The following is a 12,715-nucleotide window of genomic DNA, read 5'->3' on the forward strand; positions in this document are numbered from 1 at the left end:
CCTCCGACGGCCACCTCTGCTTCAACTTCTTCAGCGACCAACCCAATGATGCTGAGGTCGACATGGCTACGGCAAAGAGGTTGTACAGTTTTCGCATCACTTATTACTCTACATTCATGTCGATCCATTAGGGCTATTGTGGTTCAACAGAAAAACATAGCAATAGGAAATTTTCCTATGGCACTCTACTATTCAATTATTCATGCATTTTGTTGAAAGGAATGGAGCAAAACATCCACCTGGTCCTACTTTTCAAAATCCTATGCATGAAAACAAGACCAAGTGCATTAGTGGCATAATAACATTCTAACTGTACACGCTTTCATATGGTTTCACTTTAGTTTGGCCATGTTTCTTTGCATTCCTCTGCTCCTCAAATTCCTGTGAACCAAACACCCAAGTTGACAGAAATCCCGTGTTCATAAATGCTCTATTTCCCATGTGCATTCCTATCCTATTCCAGTGTTTTTCCTCCTATGCCTGCGTTTTTAGAATCATGCAAGCCAAATGAGCCCTTACAGAATTACTTCAGCTACAGGTAGGTGTCGAAGAAAACTTTGTGTGGTTTGTTCTGCTCCTGCCGCGACATCGTCCGCCTCACCTGAGCTGCTCCATCTATAGAATCATCCACCAAACCAGACATCACGACTCCTGACCGTCTTCCGCCGCCTCAGATCTCTTTCCCTGCCGCCGGCACCCACCGCAACGGCATCACCAGCATTGACTCAGCAGATGAACCTGAGGAGTACACGAGTCCACAAGAGAGGTCGCACTCTTTTGTTTCTGCTTATGTTATGCATTGCTTAATATTACCTGCTACTTTATTGTCCTGTTCACCTCTTAGACTCCAAGTCAGGTCCAAATTGATGTTCAAACATGAGTTCTAAATTAGTTGTGGGGCACATATCGAGGCAGCAATGAATAGTATCTCTGTCTAATATCTGGTTCACCTAGGGTATGCCTATGTTGTTCATCTTGGGTGGGAAACAAATAGTAAAGCAATCATCATCTGTTTTTTATTAAATTAAAGCAATCATCAGCCTGCTATCATTATTTTTGGATCCATCCACTGGTTTTTACCATTACTCTAGATTTCTGCATGCTCTCCTTACATAATCTCACTATATTTTTTTGTATGCATATCAGATATTGTGCACAGTCATGAACATGTAGAGAAAAAGAGAAGAGTTTTGCGCGGCAATACAATGTCATGCAGACATCGCTCCATGGTGGGTTCAATGGCAAACCCTCCCCCTCTCCAGATTGTAATCCAGAGGAAGATATCTGTTCTGAGGCGGATTCAGATGAAGATGACCACTCCTATTTACCCCCCAAGGTGTTTGCTCTAACTTGGCATGATGATGTTAGTCATATCATGGATATGTTGCCTTGCAGTGCCTAATTTCGACATCATATATATCATCTACTTAGTTTAGACATGTTCTGTAATGCCACCCGTTTAGTTTCAATATCATATATGGGAATTATGCAGTCTCATGTCTTTTAGCCAGCCATAATATATGTGAAATGTGCAAAGCCATCCTGTTTAACCAGGCATCATATATTTGAATGATATCTAGCCCATCCTTTTCTTCATTAAATTTCCATTTGTCGACAATGTTTGTACATTAAACTACTCTTCCTATGAATCAGCCATTTGAGTGGGTGATGGAAAAATCTGAAGTGAAAACAAGGCCTTTAGAGCAGACAGTGCTACCTGTCGAAGCAGATCTCTTGCTGGGTCCCGATAGCTCATCAGAGATGGATTCAGAGACAGATGACCAGTCCTATTCCCCCACCGAGGTGTATGCTCTAACTTGGCACGGTTCTACTGCTCATATCATGCATATGGTGTCTTGCATTGCATAGTTTAGACATCATATACACAATATTCAACACCATGTTCTTAGTTCAGACATCATATATGCGAATGCCCTCCGCTTAGCATATAAATCACATATGTGAATTAAATCATGCGATCCTGGTTACTTAGATAACATGTATGTGAATTAGGTCATGTGATCCTATTTAGTTAGTCATCATATCTTTGAATTATGTTATTCCATGCTATCCAGTTTAGATAGACATCATATATGTGAAATTATGTCATGCTATCCGTTTTAGTTAAACAATATACATGTCAACTACTTAATGCCCTCTTTTTTCCACACTATCTATTGCATCTGTCTCTCATACAATGTCTGTACATTTAACTATGTTTCCGGTTTATCAGCCATTTGAATTGGAGCGGGTGATGGCAGTATCTAGCGGAGTAAAAACATGGTCTTCAAATAAAACAGTGCTAGCTCCTGGTGAAGATAGAACCTCGGTTGTAAATGCACGAGAACCATCCCTACCACACATAACCCAGACTCTCGCATATTTTACCCCTACTGCGATGGACAGAGAACCAGCTTCACCCAATCTAACCCCAACCCCAACAGATAGTAACCCGGTTCCTGTTGACACAACACCATCTCCACCAAAGAGCTCCCAAACAAGAGCAGTTAGTAAGACAGCTCCAGTGCCCAAAGCGCCGGTACTACCACGGCGAACCCCAACTCCACCAGTTAGTACACCTATTTATGTGGAGGGAGCACAACCAGCCATTCATAGTTTAGCATCTATCGCATTTGATGTTGTTAAATACTATGTGTGTATCTTCCCATCATGGAAATATTATACTGAAGATGAAGGAAAATGCCAGTTGCAGGTGTTTGTCCAGGAGTTATGTGTAAGTAATGTTATTCATGGCAATTACTTTGCTTTGTCCCATATATTCTACCTGCATGATGGTTATAATACAGCAAATTTTCCCATTTTTCTCTATAGAGAAGGACCGATTTGGAAACTCAGGATGAGGTAACCTGTGCTAATACCTCTGCTATCTTCAAGAATGCTTGGTGGCAGTATCATAATTACCTGAAGAAAATGTACTTCACTGGCAAAGAAACTCATCAAATTCCCTTACGTTCTCCTAAGACACACTTACTGGACGATGACCGGGAACGCCTTGTTCTTTACTGGTCCCGAACCAAGAATGTGGTATGGTCTATGAGCTCATTTTATTTTAAGTACTATATGCTTGCATCTTACTGTACTCTGTTCATGTAGAAAAGTCCTTAAACCTGAATAACAATTGTTCTCATTTAAGATTCCATTGCTATCGTGCATACTACTTTGCTCTTGTATCACTGTATTTACTCATACAAACTTATTTTTAAATTGAACGATCCAATGGAAACTCTAATGGCGCAACAGGTATGTTTGCGCATGTTTCTTTAAAAGGTTTGCTCTTATAAATAGCTCTGTTGATTTCAATTTCAATTGTCTATACAGTTGACTTCTCATATCATGCACATTACTAGCATCATAAGAGGGCCAATAGTGCTGTTGTACATGTAGACCCGTGGTACCCATCTGAAATCTTGTTGTGCCGTGTAGTTTCCCACGTTTGTATTCTTTCACTGCTGCTTTCTCTTGAACTGGTATGATTTGAACCGTGTCTGTAACATCCCAAATTTTTAATTTGGAATGTTATACATTAGATCATCATGCATATCATACTTCATTGCATTTTGATTTGTGATCCTAGAAATTCCACGCAATTCAAGGACCCACAGAGAGAGTTGGGGATTTCGTTATTTTCATATTTGGGTTTTCTCAAATTTTGAAAATAGGATCATTTGTTTTTATTATTTTCCTCTCCGAAAATATTTCATATCAAAATATATGAGAGGGGATAAAATGACTTCTCCACAAATAATGAAATATTGGAGGAAAAATATTAAAAACAATTATTTGATTTTATTTGAACTAGGAAAAATACGCGTTTTTCAAAATTGCATTTAGGCCCCAAATAAATGTTCATCTTGTGTAACGCCCACGATGCGGCTATATCTCCCACGTGTCGAGGCACGACTTAGAGGCATAACCGCATAGTGGTTTTGTCGCAAGAAGGGTCATCTTCACACAATCCCATGTAATGAACAAGAATGGGATAAAGAGTTGGCTTACAATCGTCACTTCACACAATACATAAATATAATTCATACATCATCCAAAATACACACATATAGACCGACTACGGTCAAAAACCAGATGAAAATAAGACAACCCCAAATGCTAGGTCCCCGATCGTCCCAACTGGGCTCCACTACTGATCATCAGGAAGAGACACATAGTAACGACCACGTTCCTCGTCGAACTCCCACTTGAGGTTGACCCCATCATCTGCACTGGCATCGTCAGCACCTGCAACTGTTTTGGTAGAATCTGTGAGTCACGGGGACTCAACAATCTCACACCCGCGGGATCAAAACTATTTAAGCTTATAGGGAAGGATGGTGTATTTAGGTGGAGCTGCAGCGGCAATAAGCATATATGGTGGCTAACATACGCAAAAGAGAGTGAGAAGAGAAGCAACGGAACGGTCGTCATCTAGAAATGATCAAGAAGTGATCCTGAACTCCTACTTACGTCATGCATCACTCAAACCGTGTTCACTTCCCGGACTCCGCCGAGAAGAGACCATCACGGCTACACACGCAGTTGATGTATTTTAACTGGGTCAAGTGACAAGTTCTCTACAACCGGACATTAACAAATTCCCATCTGCCTCATAACCGCGGGCACGGCTTTCGAAAGATAATACCCTGCAGGGGTGTCCCAACTTAGCCCATCATAAGCTCTCACGGTCAACGAAGGATAAACCTTCTCCCGAAAAGACCCGATCAGTCTCGGAATCCCGGTTTACAAGACATTTCGACAATGGTAAAACAAGACCAGCAAAGCCACCCGAATGTGCCGACAAATCCCGATAGGAGCTGCACATATCTCGTTCTCAGGGCACACCGGATGAACACTACGTACAGCTAAAACCAATCCTCGAGTTTCCCCAAGGTGGCGCTGCAAGTGGCTCTAGTTTGGACCAGCACTCAGAGGAACACTGGCCCGGGGGTTTAAATAAAGATGACCCTCGGGCTCGCGAAAACCCGGGGGAAAAGGCTTAGGCGGCAAATGGCAAAACCAAAGTTGGGCCTTGCTGGAGGAGTTTTATTCAAGGCGAACTGTCAAGGGGGTCCCATAAATCACCCGACCACGTAAGGAACGCAAACTCAAGGAACATAATACCGGTAAGACAGAAACTAGGGCGGCAAGAGTGGAACAAAACACCAGGCATAAGGTCGAGCCTTCCACCCTTTACCAAATATATATAGATGCATTAATTAAATAAGAGCTATTGTGATATCCCAACATATCCAGGTTCCAACATGGAACAAACTTCAACTTCACCTGCAACTAACAACGCTATAAGAAGGGCTGAGCAAAAGCGGTAACTTAGCCAAACAACGGTGTGCTAGGAAAGGATGGTTAGAGGCTGACATGGCAATATGGGAGGCATGATATAGAAAGTGATAGGTAGCGCAACATGGCAATAGAACGAACAACTAGCAAAGCAAAGATAGAAGTGATTTCGAGGGGTGGTCATCTTGCCTCCAAGGTTCTCAGAGTTGTCGAAAGCTTGATCCTCATAGGCGTACTCAACAGGTTCCTCGTTCACGAACTCGTCTCCCAGATCTACCCAAGACAAGAACACAAACAAACGGAACCACAATCAATCACGAGAAATGCACAAGCAACATGATGCAAAACATGTATGATATGCGAGATATGATAAGCGATGCGTATGCGTGCTCCGGGAGGAAAATGATGAACAAGGCAATAACTTGGCAAACCAAGCATGCCACTGGAAAGATGAGATGATTTCGGTCGAAATCGATATAAAGATCACCGGAAACGGATGCACGGTTTGCAAATGGCAAGCAAAACAAGAATGACACGAATCTGCGATTAACAGCAAGATAGCACCTAAAATGCAACAAGTAACAAAGCTACAGCACTCAAATATAGCAACAAAGCATATGAAAGTAATCTACAGAAGATGCTTGACAAAAGATGAACACTGACCTACGGCTAGTTCACAACATAACAAGCTCAAATAAGCATGGCAAAAGTGCAAAAGATAACAGGTTCACAGACTTGGTGAAAGTACTGGACATGGCAGAAAACAGCATCAGGTAGCAATGTTCAGAGCACGAAATCAACATGCTACCGGAACTTAACTTAGCGAAACAAAGCATGGAAGTGTGCTACTAAATGCATATGACAAAAGTCCCTTACTGACCATAAGCCAAAAAGGAGCAGAAGATATGATGGCAAGCAGGTAAACATAGCAACTTTCATTATCAGGTTTCAGACTTAGCAGAAAACAGAGCATGGCAGAAACAATAATACGAGGACATGTTTGTGAGCTTGATGCACTTACCACAATGCAATGCATGACAAAACAAGCATGCCTACAGCCATATGGCATGTTCATGATGCTATCCATGGCAAGAACAAAAGCATAGCATGTATGGAACAACTACAACAAGCTTGGCAAAAATGAATATCATGTTAAGAATCTGCCAGAAATATTTTATAGCAAAAGTAGAATAAGATTGAGTCATGCTATGATACTCCATAATTGCAAACAAGGGCAGGAATGGATCAATTACAACAATATCTACAAAACATCCTTACTGAACATCTCCAAAATATGCATGGATCTCTCTGTAGCATCAAGTTTACATGGCAACAAAATAACAGCAGACAATGACTTAAGAATTCACCAAGTCCCTGAAATCAGAAACATTACGGGGCCTAGTTTGCATGCTTGTGCTAGTCACCACATAGATCACAAAATACATGGCATACACCACTGTAAAGATGGCATAGCATACAACAAAACACATGTAGAGCTCATGCCCATAAGATGCACACATTAAATGATACAAAAATGACAAATCTCCAAGTTCTGTTAAGAACCAGCAGATAACAGCAACTAGCCCTCTTGCAACAGAGATTTTGGCATCAAGATGACCTCTAATGAACATGGTGCAATTGAATAAAATGAGGAGCATCACGAGACGAACAATTTGACATATTACATGCGTGAAACGGAGCTACATGCAAAGAGTTATGCAATGACGAACATAGGTACTTGCTGAGAAACATAATGACTTGGTAGATTTTTAGGGTCTCGGGGAAGTCAACCTCTACTCTCGCTGGATCCAGATCGGGGCCGACTCGGCGTCGCTCGCCGGAGCTGCGGGGAGGCGGCGCTCGGGGAAGGAGAGGGAGGCGACGGCGAGGGAGACCGGAGGGAGGAGGAGGCGGCGGGCCTCGGGGCCGGCGAACGGTGGCGCGACACGTGGCGGCGGCGGTGGAGTCGGACGTGTCCGTCGGTGGCGATTTTGTCCGGCGGCGCGCGGTGGAGAATTTTAGGGTTTCGTCTGCGTTCGTTTCTCGGGAGGCTCACATATAAATAGGTAGAGGGACTAGGAGACTCCAAATGAGGTGCGGTTTTCGCCCACACGATCGTGATCGAACGACCTAGAGCATGGAAGAGACTTTGGTGGGTTTTGGGCTGGTTTTTAGGGGGGTTTTGCTGCAACACACAAATGGACTTTGCGGATGCCCGGTTAACCGTTGGAGTACCAAACGACCTCCAAATGGAACGAAACTTGACCGGTGGTATACCAAGGCCACTTGACAAGCCTCGGTCCATTCCGAGAACGTTTAACACCCGCTCACGAAAGAAAACAAGAGGTGTGCACCGGAGGAGATAGGAGCGCCGGATTGCAAAACGGACAACGGGCAAAATGCTCGGATGCATGAGACGAACACGTATGCAAATGCAATGCACATGATGACATGATATGAAATGCATGACATGAACAAAATGCAAAACGACAAACAAAACCCGACCACGAAGGGAATATCATAACACATAGCCGAAAATGGCAAGAGTCGGAGTTACAAATATGGAAAGTTACATGCGGGGTGTTACATCTTGTCCGGTTTATTTTAGAAGTCGGGGAAAATTTATATCGGGATTTTTGGAGTCCGTTTAGTATTTATTTTATTTGTTTTTCTGCGTGAAATTATTTTAAAAAAAATTGCGAAACCGAATTTGGGCCGTGTTCGGCCAGGACTCCCCTTGCCAGGCCTCCCCTTGCCAGGCCTCTATAAGGCACCGTCCCCGGCCCCGATAGCCCAAGCCGCCCGAGCCGCCGGAACCCTAACCCTAAGCCGCCGCCGTCGCGTGCCGCCGCCGTCGCCCGATCCGCCGCCACCGCCGACCCCGCCCCCGACGCCGGAGTTCCGCCTGCACGACCCCGCCACCCGCCGCCTCGCCGGTGCCGCCCCGCCGCCCCTCGCCGGAGGTAGCCGCCGCCACGCCGCCGGCGGTTTTCCTCGAGAAAACCGTTCGGTTTTCCCGTCTGGTTTTTCGTTCGTTTTAAAAAAAACCTTAGATCTGTTTTTTCGGTTTAGTTTATTTAGCGAACACTCGTTCGTTCGTTCGTTTTAGCGAACGGTTTTTGTATTCACAGACAGCGAACGTTCGTTCGTTAGCCTGTTCGTCAGTTTTCTTTTTCTCGAATGTTCCGCGATTATTTCTGATCGCGATTTCCGATCTGTTTTTCGTTTTACTATAACTTTTCGCTCGCTTATCGGAATCAGGCGATTCAAGCGCCTAGAGCTTCGTCTCGAAACCCTCTTTCCGTTTAACCTACTCAAACAAGTTTTTGATAATTTAAAATTTGACTTAATTCCAGATTAGTAAATGAAGCTTGTTTCTTTCGCCGTTTGAGTTTCGTTGCTTCGTTCGATTTGATTCTTTTTGTAAACCGGAGTTCTTAAGTTGAACTTTCTGGTTAGATCTCTTATTTTGAGTTTTACTCGTGCACCTTGCTTGATTGCTTATGTATGTATTGTTTGTTTGTGATAGAGTACCAGGAGTGCGAAGCGTGCTACTACGAGTCTCTAGGTTTCACGGATCATCAGCAAGGCAAGTAACACTTCGATCATACCTGTTCACCACCAAGTTTTATTGTATTATATCAATCCTCAAACAATTGCATGATTAGGATCTGATTAATATGTGGGTTTTGGGAAGTAGAAGAGGTAGTACCTATTGCCATGGTTATTATCAAACCCTTGGGAGTTACTTCTACGTTTGCTTATATTGCTATGCTATGCTCGTAGACGTGGATTGGGTTTGAGTGAATTTTTCCATGGCAGATGTGAGATTGTTAATTAATGGTTCAACATAAGGTGGCTACTTAAATAAACATCTGGGTGGATTGAGGCACCTGGAGAACCCAGTCTTGCCTGTATTTTTGGATATCCCGGAGTACCCGTGTGATCATCCTATGGACCGCCACCCAGGCTCGAAGGGATCATGAGATTATTCATGCTAGAAACTGTCGTGTGCAGCCACAAGCTATTATGGGCTCTAGCATAGTTGAGTAGGTTACATGACCTCTTGAAGAGGTGGGCTAGCAGATGTAGGGGAAAGTAGGTGTAACTGTCCACCCGGAGTAAAGAGTAGTGTTTCTGAAAGACTGTGTCTCGGTCATCCGTTTCTCAAACACCTTGTAGTGCGAGAAATCAAGCGGAGGCGATTGAGTCTTGTGGGGAAAAGTGCGCAAACCTCTGCAGAGTGTACAATCTAATCATGGTTAGCCGTGTCCCCGGTTATGGACATCTTGAGTATCTGGTTCTTGGATTATCATGTGAATCTCATCATCATGTTACTTAATTTAATTTGATTGGTTTAAGCACGCTCTTAATTGGGATTGAGTTGGAGGTACCTTCTCAATGTTTAACAACCACCATGATAGTTAAATAAAATTTATTCCTTTATGGTAGGGAAAATTGGCTTTTCGCAAAACTGTAACCATAGAGCTTTCCACCAGCCAAATATGCATGTTGTGATAGCATTATTCTGGTCATTACTCTCTATGTGTTACATTGCCAGCATATTCCATGTGCTGACCCGTTTTCGGGCTGCAACTTATCATGTTGCATACTTTTCAGATGACGAGTAAGGGGCCTTAGGTCGTGGTCTTATACTCAGTGATACCGTTGGAGTTGATGGACTCACTTTATCTTCCAAGCCTTCCGTTGTTATCGTATTTAGCTGGCCTTAAGCCATATTTATTTGTATTGAGTTCTCTTGAACTATTCGATGTAATAAGTGTGTGATTGCTACTCTGTTATAAATCCTTCAAAGTACTGTGCGTGTCAGCATTACCGATCCAAGGATGACACTGATGCACGGAGACTAGACTGTTTGAGGTCTGGTCGCTACAGAGATGGTATCAGAGCACATGCTGACTGTAGGACACGACCACTAAGCTAAAGCCCTAGATCACTACTCTCTTCTCATTTCTCAATCCTCTCCTTTCTTCCACTCTTTTAGGATGGCGGATGCAAGGAACAAGTTCGCGCAACCAGATGAGGATACACCTTTTGGACGACACTTGAAGGAAGTTACTAAGTACCTGAACATCGGAATACCAAGTTTCACCGGGACCTACAACGCCACTACCAGAAGAGGAGCGCTGGATGATTCAAGTTCAAGTTCCAGGAAGGACGTTCACGCCAGTCACTGAGCCCATAGAGTTTTCCTTTGATGCACCAACCTGGAGTCTAGGAAAGAGCATGGCAGCCCACATCACCATGGGACGCATTGGAGAAGTGTACCACAATAATCTCAAGGATACTATCTATCAGATTTGTGAGCGCCGAGACGAGCAATGGGAGATGATCAGTACCAGGAAGGATAGATCTATTGCAGCTTTCATCCAGGAGAAACCAGCACATTCGTCGCCAGGAGAACCAGATGTGCGCAGACATGATAGATCTGAAGAAGGCAAAGACTAGGATCACGGAACTGGAGGAAGAACTCAAGGCTACACGCGAGGATTATATGGAGGAAATCGTCGCACTAGTAGAGAAGAATGGCGACCTGACAAAGAAGCTAGAAGTTTTCATGGGAGATCCAGCACCAGGAGGAGATGACGACGATTCTACTTGCCCGGAGAATTACATCATCATCGACGACACCGACTCGGACCCTAGTGATGATGATTTGGAGGATGAAGCCAGAGCTGATATCAAGGAGTCTTCGACTGAGCAATTTTTCTAGTAGACCACCAAATTAGTAGTATTATTCCACCATATATATAGTATAGTCCAAACACTTTGTAACGATAGTTAGATCGATTGTATGCCTTGTGTGAATTGATTGAAGTGATATGATTGTGTTTGTCTCTTGTGCATATGGGTAGTGTTTTCCCTCTAGACCTCACTCTATTCTATTTTCTCATCTTTTCTAAACCCATCAGATGCCTCTGAGACGCGACACCGTATTTGTTTTCCCACCGGAGATCACTCAGTTGATTCAGCAGCAGAATGCCCTGATGCAAGTGCTAGTTCAGAACCAAGGCAACAACAACAACCCACCACCACCACCACCACCTTTTGATCACTTAGCCCATTTTCTTAGGCTAAATCCGCCGGTGTTCTCCAGTAGCACCGATCCGATTGTGGCAGATGATTGGCTCCGCAAGGTTGGAAGGGAGCTGACCACTGCAGGATGCACAGATGCGGAGAGAGTGCGTTTTGCCGCACATCAGCTTGATGGACCCACAGCATCATGGTGGGAGAATTACACAGCCACTCACTGTTGGGGAACGTAGTAATTTCAAAATTTTCCTACGCACACGCAAGATCATGGTGATGCATAGCAACAAGAGGGGAGAGTGTTGTCCACGTACCCTCGTAGACTGACAGCGGAAGCGTTATAACAACGCGGTTGATGTAGTCGTACGTCTTCACGATCCGACCGATCAAGTACCGAACGCACGGCACCTCCTAGTTCTACACACGTTCAGCTCGATGACGTCCCTCGAACTCCGATCCAGCCGAGTGTTGAGGGAGAGTTTCGTCAGCACGACGGCATGGTGACGATGATGATGTTCCACCGACACAGGGCTTCGCCTAAGCTCCGCAACGGTATTATCGAGGTGTAATATGGTGGAGGGGGGCACCGCACACGGCTAAGAGATCTCAAGGATCAATTGTTGTGTCTCTGGGGTGCCCCCCTGCCCCCGTATATAAAGGAGCAAGGGGGAGGCAGCAGGCCAAGGGGAGAGGCGCGCCATAGGGGGGAGTCCTACTCCCACCGGGAGTAGGACTCCTCCTTTCCTTGTGGGAGTAGGAGAAGGGAAGGGGGAAGGAGAAAGAAGGAAGGGTGCGCCCCCCTTCCATAGTCCAATTCGGACCAGACCATGGGGAGGGGTGCGGCCACCTTTTGAGGCCTTTCTCTCCTTTCCCGTATGGCCATTAAGGCCCAATACGAATTCCGGTAACTCTCCGGTACTCTGAAAAATACCTGAATCACTCGGAACCTTTCCGAAGTCCGAATATAGTCGTCCAATATATCGATTTTTACGTCTCGACCATTTCGAGACTCCTCGTCATATCCCCGATCTCATCCGGGACTCCAAACTCCTTCGGTACATCAAAACTCAATAAAACTGTCATCGTAACGTTAAGCGTGCGGACCCTACGGGTTCGAGAACTATGTAGACATGACTGAGACACGTCTCCGGTCAATAACCAATAGCGGGACCTGGATGCCCATATTGGCTCCCACATATTCTACGAAGATCTTTATCGGTCAGACCGCATAACAACATACGTTGTTCCCTTTGTCACCGGTATGTTACTTGCCCGAGATTTGATCGTCGGTATCTCGATACCTAGTTCAATCTCGTTACCAGCAAGTCTCTTTACTCGTTCCGTAACACATCATCCC

The sequence above is a fragment of the Triticum aestivum genome, chromosome 5D, assembly GCF_018294505.1.
Source record: "Triticum aestivum cultivar Chinese Spring chromosome 5D, IWGSC CS RefSeq v2.1, whole genome shotgun sequence".
NCBI lineage: Eukaryota > Viridiplantae > Streptophyta > Magnoliopsida > Poales > Poaceae > Triticum > Triticum aestivum.